Source organism: Macaca thibetana, chromosome 5, assembly GCF_024542745.1.
Source record: "Macaca thibetana thibetana isolate TM-01 chromosome 5, ASM2454274v1, whole genome shotgun sequence".
In the NCBI taxonomy this organism is placed as follows: Eukaryota; Metazoa; Chordata; class Mammalia; order Primates; family Cercopithecidae; genus Macaca; species Macaca thibetana.
In genome coordinates this window covers 141,186,344-141,201,175 of record NC_065582.1, presented here as the reverse complement: position 1 = coordinate 141,201,175, position 14,832 = coordinate 141,186,344, and the positions used below count along the sequence as shown (strand labels likewise).

Sequence of the window (14,832 nt, the reverse complement as noted above, 5' to 3'; positions counted from 1 at the left end):
CCTTCAAGGCATTTCAGAGACCTTCATGGTAGCCCTTCTCATCATAGGTCCTGAGGCCTAGGAGGGAAAAATGGTTTGTGGGCTAGACCCAGGAATCCATTACCCTGTACAACCTCGGGTTATTGCTCTCTGCATCTCAGCTCCAGCTGTGGCTAAAAGGGCCCCAGATACATGCCAGGCTGCTGTTCCAGAGGCTGCAAACCGTAAGTCTTGGTGGCTTCCATGTGATGTAAGCTTGCAGGTGCACAGAGGGCAAGAATTGAGGCTTGGGAGCTGAAATGGTTTGGCTGTGTGTCCACAGCCAAATTTCATCTCAAATTGTAATCTCCATAATCCCTATGTGTCATGACCAGGACCTGGTGAGGAGTGATTAGATCACTGGTGCAGTTTCTCCCATGCTGTTCTGGTGGTAGTGAATGAGTTCTCATGAGATCTGATGATTTTATAAGGGGCTCTTTCTGCTGCATTCCTTGGCTTTCTCTTGCCTGCCACCATGTAAGATGTGCCTCTTCCCCTTCTACCATGATTGTAAGTTCCTTGAGGCCTCCCTAGACCTGTGGAACTGTAAGTCAATTAAATATTTTTCTTTATAAATAACCCAGTCTCAGGTATGTATTTATAGGAATGTGAAAACTTGTGAATACCATAAATTGGTATCTGTAGAGTGGGGTACTAGTATAAAGATACTTGAAAATGTGGAAGCAACTTTGGAACTGGGTGCGAGGCAGAGGTTGGAACAGTTTGGAGAGTTCAGAAGAAGACAGGAAGATGTGGGAAAGTTTGGAATTTCCTAGACACTTGTTTAATGGTTTTAACCAAAATGCTGATAGTAATATAAACAATGAAGTTCAGGCTGAGGTTGTGTCAGATTGAGATGAAGAGCTTCTTGGGAACTAGAGCAAGGATAACTCCTGCTATACTTCAGCAAAGAGACCGGCAGCATTTTCCCCTTGCCCTAGAGGGATCTTTGTAATTTTGAACTTGAGGGATATTATTTAGGGTATCTGGTGGAAACAAAATTTCTAATCAGCAACGCGCTCAAGAAGTAACGTGGGTGCTCTTAAAAACATTCAGTTCTATACATTCACAATGAGATGGTTTGAAATTGCAACTTATTTTTGTTTTGTTTTGTTTTGTTTTTTTTTTTTTTTTTTTTTGAGACGGAGTCTTGCTCTGTGCAACTTATTTTTAAAAGAGAAGCAGAGCAAAAAAGTTTGCAAAATTTGCAACCTGATGCAATAGAAAATAAAAACTCGTTTTCTTTAGAGAAACTCAAGCCAGCTGCAGAAATTTGCATAAGTAATGAGGAGTCTAAGGTTACTCTCCAATACAATGGGGAAAATGCCTACATGGCATTTCAGAGAACTTCATGGCAAGCCCAGAAGCCTAGGAGGACAAATGTTTCCTAGGCCAAACCCAGGTCCCCTGCTGCTCTGTGCAGCCTTGGGACAGGGCACCCTGCATCCTAGCCAATTCAGCTCCAGTCATGGCTAAAAGGGGCCAAGGTACAGCTCAGGTTTTTGCTTCAGAGGGTGCAAATCCCAAGTCTTGGAAGCTTCCACGTGGGGTTGGGCCTGTGGGTACACAAAAGTCAAGAATTGAGGTTTAGGAACCTCTGATTTCAGAATATGTATGGAAATGCCTGGATGTCCCCACTGAAGTCTGCTGCAGGGCTGGAGCCATCATAAAAAACCTTTCCCTAGGGCAGTGTAGAAAGGAAATGTCAGGTAAGTGGCCCCACACAGAGTTTGCACTGGGGTACTGCCAAGTAGAGCTGTGAGAAGAGGACCATTCTACTACAGACCCCAGAATGGGAGATCTACCAACAGCTTGCACTGTGCGCCTGGAAAAGCCACAGACACTCAACACTAGCACATGAGGGCAGCTGGAAAGGAGGCTGTATCCTGCATATCAACAGGCTGAAGCTGTCCAAGACTGTGGGAGGCCACTTTGTGTATCAGTGTGACCTGGTTGTGAGACATGGAGTCAAAAAAAAAAAAACATTTAGGAGCTTTAAGAAACCATCATTCTCAGCAAACCATCGCAAGAACAGAAAACCAAACACCACATGTTCTCACTCATAGGTGGGAATTGAACAATGAGATTACTTGGACTCTGGAAGGGGAACATCATACACCGGGCCTATTATGGGAAGGGGGAGTGGGGAGGGATGGCATTGGGAGTTATACCTGATGTAAATCAGGAGTTGATGGGTGCTGACAAGTTGAAGGGTGTCACCCACAAGTATACATATGTAACAAACCTGCATGTTGTGCACATGTACCCTAGAACTTAAAGTATAATAAAAGAAGAAAAAGAAAAAGATTTAATGAATGCCCTGCCTGGTTTTGGACTTGCATGTGGCCCCTTTGTTTTGGCAAATTTCTCTAATTTGGAATAGGAACATTTGCCCAATGCCTGTACCCACATTGTGTCTTGGAAGTAACTAACTTGTTTGCGATTTTACAGGCTCATAGCCAGATGAAAATTTCCTTATCTCAGATGAGACTGCGAACTGTGGACTTTTGAGTTCATGGTGAAATGAATTAAGACTTTGGGGGACTGTTTGGAAGGCATGATTGGTTCTGAAATGTGAAAAGACATGAGATTTGGGAGAGGCCACTGGATGAATGATATGGTTTGACTCTGGGTCCCCACCCAAATCTCATCACAAATTGTAATCCCCATAATCCCCACATGTCATGGGCTGGACTGTTTTCATGATAGTGAGTGAGTTCTCTTGTGATCTGATGATTTTATAAGGGGTTCTTTCTCCTTTGCTCATTTGCTCTCTTTCACCTGCCATCATGTAAGATGTCCCTCTTCCCCTTCCTTCATGACTGTAAGTTTCCTGAGACCTCCCCAGCCTTGTGTAATTGTAAGTCAATTAAACCATTTTTTCTTTATAAATTACCCAGTCTTGGGAATGTCTTTATAGAAGTGTGAAAATGAACTAATACAGAAGTCTCAAACTAGATTTTAAAGGATGTATGGAAATGCCCGGATGTCCACTCAGAAGTCTGCTGCAGAAAAGTCCTCATGGAGTACCTCTACTAGAGCAGTGCAGAGGGGAAATGGAGTGTTGAAGTCCACACACAGAATCTCCATTGGGGCACTGCCTAGTGGACATGTGAGAAAAGGGCCACTGTCCTTCAGACCCCGGAATGGTAGATCCACTTACAGCTTGCATTTTGCACCTGGAAAAGCCAAAGGCACTCAATGCCAGCCTGTGAAAGCAGCTGTGGAAGATGTACCCTGCAGAACCACCAGAGAAGGGGTACCCAAGGACTTGGGAGACCACTTCTTGTATGAGTGTGGCCTGGATGTCAGAAATTGAGTTTAAGGAGATTTTTTGGGGGTGTTTTAAGATTTATTGACTGCCCTGCTGGGTTCAAACTTGCATGGGGTCTGTACCCTCTTTGTTTTGCTTGATTTCTTCCTTTTGGAATGGATGTATTTACCTAATGCCTGTCCACCACTGTATCTTGGAAGTAACTAACTTGTTTTCAATTTTACAGACTCGTAGATGGAAAACACTTGCCTTGTTTCAGATGAGACTTTGGACTGTGGACTTTTGAGTTAATGCTGAAACAAGTTAAGACTTTGGGAACTGTTGATAAGGGATGATTGTATTTTGTAAGAATAACATGACACATGGGAGAGGCTGAGTCAGAATATTATGTTTTGGATTTTTGTCCTCACCCAAATCTCATGTCAAATTTTAATCTTCGATTTTGGAGGAGTAGCCTGGTGGGATGTGATTGCATCATCGGGGTGGACTTCCCCCTTGCTGTTGTCAGTGAGTTCTCACTAGATCTGGTTGTTTAAAAGTGTGTAGCACCTCTACCTCTTTGCTCTTTTTCTCATGCTCCATCCATGTAGGACATGACTTCTTCCCTATCACCGTCCGCCATAATTGTAATTTTTTTGAGGCCTCCAAAGCAAGGCTTCCTGCACAGCCTGCAGAACCATGAGTCAATTAAACCTATTTTCTTTATGTATTACCCAGTCTCAGGTATTTATTTATAGCAATGTGAGAATGAACTAAAAACCCTACAAAACAAAAATGTACTCTAAAATCTGTAAACTAAAACAGAGTGGTACCTAGTACGTGTTAAGGATAGCAGCTCAAAACATTGAGACGAAGGTAGAGTTTTGATTGAATGGGACTGGGACAAATGAGTTATTTGCAAAAAGATAATATTGAATAAATAATTCATAGTATATACAATAAACTACTAAACACAAAAATTTCAAGGATAAAGTGATTTCATGGTTAATAAGATATTGGTGTAGTCCTTTCTATTCTTTATGCAAAAAAACCTATGGCTTAAAATCCATTTGCAGTAAAATATAACATTAAAAAATCCAATAGGATAAAATAAAATTTTGCCATGCAAAAATACTATGAACAAAGTTCAAAGATAAGACACTTTAAAAAACTGCAAGAAAAATATTTGTAGAATATTATATGGAAAGAAAGAATATCATGCCTAATACACATATAATATCCAAAATCTGATATCAAAATAGAAAAGAAGATATGAACAGAGAATTAGCTAGATAGATAGTAGGCAGTAAATTGTCCTCAAACATATGGGAGAGTGTTGAAACTCACTTAAATATGAACCTTGCACATCTGGATGAGACATTTAAATCTAAGCACCTCCAAATTGGGAGAAAAGCTTGTAATTAAAAGCACAGTGTCCTAAGTTAAGGAAGAGTAAATAGAATGACAGAAAAAAGGAATTAGCACAATGCTCCCTTCTGTCAACGTATTGCCTCTATGGCTTATAATGGAATGTATAAAGTATAAAGTGTTATAAAATGGTCATTGGAACTGGAAGAGATTTTTTTTTTTTTTTTTGAAATGTTGCAATCAGAGATGTGCTGGTGTGTGTGTGTGTGTGTGTTACATATATTTTTTTCTTTCCCCATGAAAACGTACTCCTGGCATCTAGTTTGGCTAATTTCCCAGTATCTCCCTCTGCTTGTACAGAATAATATTCATAGTTAGATAATGGTAAAAAGTGTAGTGATACATTTTGCTTGTGAGATTGGGGAACAACTATGCTTACATACATCATACGCATTAACACTGGTTCCTATTGCAATACGTTCAGTTCTCGGTGGAAACAGTTGCTGTGATGGAGTTTGCTATGCAGGGATCAAGATCTATGGAAAGTGGGAAGGGAAAGCAGAATTGGACCAAGGGACACAAATAACTGTGATGTAATACCAATAAAATTTCAGCGAGCTCACCAGGAGCTAACGTGGACAGGTCTTTGGACTCCTGGTTTGGTTGGTTGTTCAATATGGGTTCCTCTTGTCAAGAATCATTGCAACTGAATCATATTCTAAAGATCTTAATAGCTGGAATCTATCTCCTGACAGCTGGGGTCACAAGTTTTTATTTGACGTGGAAGCTGAGACATTCTGTGTTTATTACAACACTTTAAAAGTGATAGGAATGAGAAAGGGATCAGGGAAGGAAAATAATAAAAGAGAGGCCCCATGAGAGTAATATACCATGGACTGAGGATTATTCTGAAGTCATTTTTACACACCTGAGGCTAATTATATGATATAGGTGTAAGTCTTAGGTAAGTCTTTTGCCCTTTGGGAATTCACATCATTTCCCTGACCCTCTGTGAACTTAACTGATCTGTAAAATAGCAGTATGAATGTCTTTCTCATACAGACATCTGAAGTGCATGGTAATTCCATTTTCTTTGAGGCTTGAAATATTGTTTTAACTATGTTTGTGCAATAAAATACCAAACCATATATTATACATGAACAGTCACTGGATATATTTGTTGGCAGTTAAATTTAGCAAACATATTAGAGGTATGATTATTCTAGTAAAAGAAAGACAATACCAAACCTCAATCGAAAAAGAGCTCAGAGAGCAAAGCTCAGTCAAAAAAGAATTTAAGTAGTAAAAAGAAGAGGGCTGGAAAGCTCAGGAGAAAATATTATCAGGCTGATTAAATGTCGAGTTTAGAGAATCAAATGAAGTAGATAGAAAGATTCATGATGTAAGAAAACAAAGTCCAGAAAAACAAAGAAAAAAATGTATTATTTATTATGCACCATCTACATGCTAGGCACAGAACTGGGCATTAAAAAATATTTCTCTCACTTGCATGCATCTTAACTTTGTGAAATATGAATTACTATCCCAAATATACAGAAAAGGTAACAGACATGGAGAACAGTAGCAAATTAGATGGTTCAAGTTCAAGCACATAGTATGCAACAAATTATGTATTTAAATTCCAGTCACTCTGAACACAAATTTCTTTTCTTTTCTTTTTTTTTTTTTTAACAATTTCACTGTTGAACCCTAATTCTAGATCCCAAACTGTGTTTTGTTCGGTTTATCACACAAACAGTGAACAAACACATCCTTGATTCTTGGCTGTGTAGCCACATTATTTTCTTTTAAATGTGGCATGGTACTTAACTGATAACCATATTGGTTCCATCAGTGATCAGATGGGAAGTGGTCATTTATTCTTTCCTCCTAGGTGGGTATTGCTTGGGTTATTGAGTAGGTGATAAGGATTGTAGGAGACTGAACTGAGTGTGAAGGTAGTTGTGAACTGACTTTGGAACAGCCTGGTGTGGATTCAAAAAATAAATGAGAAGGACTACTGTCTTAGTCTTTTATCTGATGCTATAACAAAACACCTGTGACTCAGTAATTTATAAAGACCAGAAATTGTATTTCTCATGGTTCTGGAAACTAGGAGGTCCAAGATCAAGGTGCTGGCAGTTTGGTTGTCTGGAAACTGCTCTCTACTTCCAAAATTGCAGCTTGTTGCTGCATCCTCTGAGGGGAGGATACTGTGCCCTCCCATTGCAAAAGACAGAAGGGCAAGCCAGCTGAATGCTGCATGAAACCTCTTTTATAAGGATCTTAATACCGTTTATGAGGTAGGGATCCTTATGACATGATCACCTTTTAAAGGCCCCATTTCTTAATACAATCATGCTGGCCATAGAATTTCAGTATCTGATGAGTTGATGGGTGCAGCACAGCAACATGGCACAAGTATACATATGTAACAAACCTGCACGTTATGCACATGTACCCTAGAACTTAAAGTATAATCATAATAAAAAAAAATTAAAAAATAAAAAATAATTAAAAAAAAAAGAATTTCAGTATCTGAATTTTGGTGGAGACATATTTAAACCATGGCAACTATATTTCAGGGCAAAACAGAAAAGGAGCCAAGCAGAAAGTAAAGACAAAACATCAAACCAAATCCTCTGATGTTAAGGTGGAAACCAAGTGGTAGATTTGGAAAGTAGACATCAAAACTATTAAATACATTTTGCATAAGATGCTTTCTGTGATGCCAATGTAGATATAGGGAGATTCTCTGGAATCTCTAAGATTTACCTTTAAGTAGAATGAGAGCTATTAAAGGATCCACACCAGTTTTTCAACTGACTGTCATAAAGTGTCTTAAAAATTATCTCATGCAACATTGTTGATGTGAGGGGTAAGGAAGTTGAGATCCAGAGAGGATAAAGTAATTTATACCAACAAATATAGCTATTTTACAGCAGAATCTTTACTATACAAAATTTTGATATCACATGTGAAAAATATCATTATAAAAATGACTGATTTATTGATTATGAAAATCAGTTGTAGAATGTGAATGTATGCTAAATAAGAAAAATTCACCCTTCACAGCTTAGTGAAGGGATTTCATTTAAAAAATTAAATGACAATTCAAATTATGTGTTAGAAGTTCAAAATCAAAATGTTGTGTCCACAAATCCAGTATTCTTTCTGTTTATGTATATTGAATTTCCCATAAGAATGATATTTCTTTAATTATAGAAGTCTGAGGTCAAATGGGTTTGGAAAATAAAATATTTTATATAAATTGTATGGTTTGGATGTGTGTTCCTTCCAAATTTCATGTAGAAGTGTGATCCTTGGTGTTGGAGCTAGGGGCTGCGGGAGGTGTGTGGGTCATGGGGGCAGATTCTTCATGAATGGCTTGGTGCCATCCTGGTGGTAATGAGTGAGTTCTCTTTCTGAATTTTTACAAGTTCTACTTGTTAAAAGAGTACTGCATCTCTTCTCTTTCTCTTGTTTATTCTCTTACCCTGTGATATGCTGGCTCCCTTCACCTTCTACCGTGATTATAAGCTTCCTGAGACCCTCATCAGAAGCTGAAATCATGCTTGTACATCCTGCAAAGCCATGAGCCAAATTAAACTTCTTTTCTCTATAAATTCTTTTATAGATATTTCTGCATAGCCTCAGGTATTCCTTTAGAGCAATATAAAAGTTGATTAATATAACAACAATCTTGGAGATTCACAATATTTATCAAGGTAATAAAGCATTCGGGTAATCCAGCAGTGAAAACGTGTGTTTTACTTTGCATAGCCCAGTATTTCCCAAATATACTTGAACATGAAACATATTTTTCATAACACAGTTTATATCATTCCACTAAAGGATCATTGGGGGGAAAACAATCAATCCCATTTTTATCATTATGTGATTATTTGTTATCTATGTCAGTTTCCACCTGAATAACACAGGTCTAAAATCCGGACAACTTAATTTTTCCAATTGTTTAAACTTGTCTTAAGACATTTGGCAGTCAGTTTTAAACCATGATTTTTTAAAAAGCTATGTATGATTTCTATGTTATATATTTTTTTACCAGTTTTTATTTCCCTCATGTTATATAGTTCCCTGCCAAGCACACATTAGTGCGTAGTATTAATTGAATAAATAAATTGTATGTGTTTTCTTAGGTTGTTTTATTTTTCCTTTTTCCTTAAAATTTTTAACATCTTTTTAATATTTTTCACTACTATACACATTATTCTTTTAGTACTTTTTTAACCCATAATTTTCTACTTATATTTTTTTTCCTTCATTAAAAGTGTAAAGGCTAAAGCAACTGAATACATAAGATCATATGGGAAGATGTTTTTTTCTGGGGAAACAAAAAGAATTCATTTTGACCTCCACATTAAAGCTGTTCTTGAAAACTACAATCATTATTTTTCTTCATTAATTAATTGAAGAAGTAGTAACCTGAAACATACATTCTAATGATTTTTTGCTCTAGTATACCTATAAAAATGAATGTCACTCTCTGTAAATCATATTTGAGTTATCCCAACTTAAAAAAAAATGTTATATTTAAAAGGTCTTGTTTGAGTAGAAGTGCAATTTGTGACTTTAATTACAGGCATGCACTTCATAGAAAATCTCTTTCTCTTGATAATTTTATATTCTGTAGTCTTTTGAAATATAAATATTTTAAATCAAAACAAATAAGATATTGTGATAGTGAGGATAAAAATAACACTCACACAAAAACTAAAATGTGTTCACTATTTGAGCAACTTTTACAAAATAAACATTTTATTGTTGGAAAATAATATTGCATATCTACAGTCATCATTTAGCCATATAGCTAATGAAGAGATACGTAATTTTCTAAAAATCAACCATCACTAAATAGTATTCTTTGTTATATAAACAATTTCCCAACTCAACAGTAGCTTAGAAGCAAAAGATCACATTCATTAAGTGCTCAGTGTCTGGGACCAAACACTGGGGCCAAATCCTGGCTCTGGCCCTCACAAAATATTGTTTAGTTACTTTAGGCTATATTATATGTACTATAGTCTAGTCATTTAGTATTTATAAAGTAGAAATACAAATTTGCCTACCTCATAGACTTTTGAGAGTTAAGCTGGTTGACATTTATAGCAGACTTTGAATAGTGCCTGGCACATAGCTATCTCATAATGCACCTTAACTGCTGGAGTACCACCCAGCGAGTGGAGGAAATATTCAGAAAATAAAAAGGCTCCATTTAGAACCTTGGTCTTTCTTCATCTCTCCTTTTTGCCTTTTCCTTAATATTCTACTCTTTTTTGTGTTCCTTGATTTTTCTTTCTTGTTATCTTGAAGCTATCACATAAAAAAATAAATCACTAGTAAAGTAAATCATGGTTTACAGTAAATGGTAAGAAAGGAAAACTTTCATGATTTGAAAATAAATATGCTATACAATCTAAAAATTAATCAGGCTGGGAAGCAATGCTAAATAAGTCAAAAGAGATGGTAATGAAGACAGTATTCACAGCCCATTGTGAATAGTGACACAGACAATGACTCAGACATCAGGTAATGGAAATAACAATTATATTTGATAGCTTACAGCAGCTAGGCATAAGCTGCAGTGCACTTGAACAGAGAAAAGCAACATTATTAAAAATCTGTGTACTTAAAAAATATATAATATATGAAAAAGGAAAGTAGGAAAGGATGATATTTATACTAGAAACATTTGTGAAAAATATAGTTATTCAAATCAAAAGACAACTCAAATATGGTTTACTGGCAAACTTGGAAACAACTACAGTAGTCTCCTCTTATTAAAGCAGGATATGTTCTACGGCATTATGAGGAAGCCTGAAGGCTCAGATGGTACCAAACTCTATACACATTACATTTTTTCCTACACATACATACCTTTGATAAAGTTCAATTTATATACTAGAAACAGTAAAAGATTAACAATAACTAATAACACAATAAAATAATTATAACAATACATCATAATAAAAGTGATTTATAAATTATGAATTGTTTATTTCTTATATTTTCCATTTAATATTTTTAAATTGAGATTGGCCACAAGTTACTGAAACCTTAAAAAGCAAAACTGTGTTTTAGAGGGCACTACTGTACACAGTGGAATAACATTTCATTTTAATAAGACTTGATACTGTAATAATGTTTACAACACAGATGCAGGATAAATTAGTGTGAAGTACGTATTAGAAAAGAGTAACTTGGAAACTAAAATATGATGGCATAATTGCAAAATAATACACACTGGAGTTTAAAGTATAAAAATGTAAAACAACTGTTCTTTTTTGATTGTTAGATTGAAAATATGTGTGATATATTGGGTTAAATGAAATATTACTAAATTTAATATTATTTGTATTTTTTTACTTTGTAAAGATGGGGGCAACATAAAATGGGAATCACATAGGTGGCCCTCATTATATTTCTGATGGGCAGAGCTAATGGAGATGGTAGTTTTAAAGCAATGATATATTCCTTCATACTTTTGAAAAAAGTAAAAATGAATTTCTTGTTATGGCAGAATTCAGACCTTTACTATAACAATCAAGAAACTAACCAAGGCTTCTACATATTATTAAGAGCTAAATAAGTTAATTACTGTTTCATTTTATTTCATCATTATTTATGTATATTATAATACCTGTGAACAACTTATATTTGAATTTTATCTCTATCACTTCCTAGTTCTCTGAGATCTTTAAACTTTTACTTTAAGCCAATGGTTTTAATCATTTAATGAAAAAAAAAAGCCTCTGTGATATTATATGATTGTAGGTTGAGAGTTTTAAATAATAATGCATATTTAGTTCAAGGTAGGAAATATTATTAGCTGTTATTGTTGCAGTTGAAATTGATAGAAACTTTGGGATTTTCTTTGCTCATATGAATACGTGGAATGGCTGGCAGGGTGTATTTATGCCCTTCTGCTGTCTCCACCTACAATGTTATAAAGGGCATAGCAGGGAAATCACCAGCTAGAGCATGAAGGTAAAGCTATTTTACATTCATCTTCCCTTCAGAAAGAAATATTGAAATGTCAGTTGTTGCACTGCCTGACACACTGTGAAATCATTTACTGTCCATTGGGATTATGAGACCTGGTGATATGTTGCCTTTTCTGAACACGACTTTGCTGAGAGAGCTGCTGTAACCTGGCCATCTGTTTGGGTATTGCAGCTGAAATGTATTTCAAAGTATATCTTCCTTTTTCTCTATTTTTCAGCACAGACATTTTAAATCCATAAACCAATGTTTTAAAATGTTTTTTCTCAGAGTATCCAAATCAAGAAAGCAATGGATTTAGAGTCAGGAGACCTAGTTTCTATCCCAGGCTTGGCCACTAATGAGTTCTGTGACTTTGGGAAAGCTGTCTAATTCCTCCTACCCTCAATTTTTTCATTTATATCTCAAAGAGTTTGAATGGAATATTTTTAAACATCTGTTTCAAATATAATTTTCTAAAATGTTTTATCATTCTTGAAATGAAACTATTGTGTTATGATTTTTGTGCTATTTTCCTGCCGTTACATACTTATTTTATGTCACTGTAACTTAATGATTCATTCAACAGTTATTTGAGATTCTACTTTTAATATGGTTCTAGGTGTTAGAAAAACAATAATTAAAAATACAGGCTTGTGGGTCTTGCAGTCTGATGCGAGAAAGAAACATTAATCAAATATGTACACCCACATATTCATGCAAACACATGATTATGATAGTGACAAGTACCACAAAGACATAAAATTCAGTGATATTAGAGTGAAATACAAGTATGTGGATTTCTTGGGAAAGTTAAATAGTATATATATCTGTATAATCAAATATTATGTATTTTTCTTTTAGGATATCATATATAGTTAATATAGTATGTAATAAATTAAACAAAATAGTAAATAACTATAATTTTTTCAAGGACATGTCTTATTATGTACCAGGCATTACTTTTACACAATTTTACAGTGATAAATAAATACTTTCTGAAGCTTACAGTGTAGTTAAAAACACAAAAGTAAATAATCAATAGAGTTCTGTTTCCCAGCAAGATGTAGAAAGCAAGAGAATGTGAATATGACCCCTACCCTAAAGGTGAAAAAAAGTACAATTTTCTTGAAACTTTGAAAGAGCTATTGTTTCAGCACAATCAAGGGGACTGAATTTCAGAGTGGCAAACTCCTCCCAGGAGAAAAGGGAAAATGAACTGTTTCATTTTTGTCAGAGCACAGAAAGTATATGCGGTTTCAATAGAATCATGTGAAAAGAAATTGGTTAAAGGTTGATGAATTACTAAAGACGAAGTTGGGCTATCAGTTTAGATACCCGGGAGCCACAGGCACACTGGAGTTCTTCACAGGCCACCTGAAGATGCTCAGTAGAGAGATTGGGCAGGGCTGAACATGGGATTAAGCTCTGTTGGTGGTACAGGCATGTATATGGTATGATTTCTGGTCATGCTGCCTGCTCTTTTTTACCCTTCTCTCAAAGTCACTCAAATCCTTGAGCCACTGAGGTGGCCTTCATAGGAGTAAGAGGGGCAAACTCTGTCGGTATCTGGGGGAAGGATTGGGAATTCCCAATGCAGATGCCCTAAATCAGGAAAATATCTATAGCTTCAAGAAGGGCAAAAGCCCTTTCACCTAGAAAAGGTCTAGGAAAACTTCTGGACCTTGGGTCTTGCACAGTAAAAACTAGAGTTTTACCTGTGCACCTGTAGTCCCAGCTACCCTGGAGGCTGAGGCTGAAGGATCACTTGAGCCCATGGGTAGAAGGCTACAGTGTGCTATGATTGCACCTGTGAATAGCCACTGCACTTCAAACTGGGCAAAATAGCAAGACCCCTTCTCTAAAAATAAATAAGTAAGTAGATGGATAACTGGGTAGATAGATAGTTAAACTTCTAAAACATGTAATCTTCTAAATATATTAAAATTTTAAAACACCAACAATACCAACATCAGAGGTCTGATACTTTTAGAGAGGGACAGGGAACTTTCTTCCACCTAAAACCCACCACAGATGGAAAATCAGTTTGCTGACACAAAAAGAAATGCCAGAAATACTAACAACGTGCTATCTATCTGCAAGATCCAGGTGCACAGACCTTTACTAAGACTAAGGATGGACCTAATGAACTGTCATCATTGTAAGCCAAGCATGGAGTAAGATGTTAGAGCCCTCTACTGCTGCAGAGCACAGCATAAATAAAGACCCTACCTCTGTGAAAGATATGTGCAGAGACATATGAAAGCTGAAGGCAAAACAGGAACACAGGCAAATCCCTTCAGTCACCGCAGATCTAACGCTAAGCACAGGTAACCATAACCTGCCTTTGAAGAATTTGAGCCAATAGTATTTTCAATAGACTGAAGGTGACTTCCAACCTCCCCCCAGTATACCCCGTCCCAGGTTAATTTCCTGGAATTCTAATCCTGAGTGTGATGGAATTGGATGGAGGTGGGACCTTAGGGAGGTGATTAGGTCATGAGGGTGGAGCCCTCATGAATGGGATTTGTGATCTCATAAAAGGGAACTCAGAGAACTCCTTCACCTTTCTGCCCTGCAAAGACACTGAAAGATTTGTGAAAGAGGAAGCAGGCCCTCACTAGACATTAAATCTGCCATTGCCTTGATTTGGGATTTCATACCCTCCTGAACTACAAAAATATTTTTTTGTTTAGTATGTAAGCCACCCAGTCTATGCTAACTAGTTATAGCAGCCCAAATGAACTAAGGCAGTATATGACCAGAAGGGATGGTGCCACTTCTTTTTTGTTTATTATTATTACACTTTAAGTTCTAGGGTACATGTGCACAACATGCAGGTTTGTTACATATGTATACACGTGCCATGTTGGTGTGCTGCACCCATTAACTCGTCATTTACATTAGTCATATCTCCTCATGCTATCCCTCCCTGCTCCCCCACCCCATGACATACCCCGGTGTGTTGTGTTCCCCACACTGTGTTCAAGTGTTCTCATTGTTCAATTCCCACCTATGGGTGAGAACATGCAGTGTTTGGTTTTCTGTCCTTGCGATAGTTTGCTGAGAATGATGGTTTCCAGCTGCATACACGACCCTACAAAGGACATGAACTCATCCTTTTTATGGCTGCATAGTATTCCATGGTGTATAAGTGCCACATTTTCTTAATCCATTGTGTCATTGATGGA

General features: G+C 36.6%; 1 long non-coding RNA gene across 2 annotated transcripts in view; it reads right to left on the bottom strand.

Annotated features, from left to right (window-relative positions):
- Positions 1 to 14,071, bottom strand: part of LOC126955258 (uncharacterized) — a 40,799-nt gene extending 26,728 nt beyond the window's left edge. The window contains exons 1-2 of one of the 2 annotated variants that reach the window (XR_007725858.1): positions 13,874 to 14,071; positions 8,136 to 8,223 (exon numbers count right to left, since the gene is read on the bottom strand). This is a non-coding gene — a long non-coding RNA (uncharacterized LOC126955258). Of the gene's footprint in view, positions 1 to 8,135; positions 8,224 to 9,729; positions 10,022 to 13,873 lie in introns of those variants that run through there. The other variant, XR_007725859.1, reaches the window with a different exon arrangement.
- Between the last annotated feature and the right edge of the window lie 761 nt (positions 14,072 to 14,832).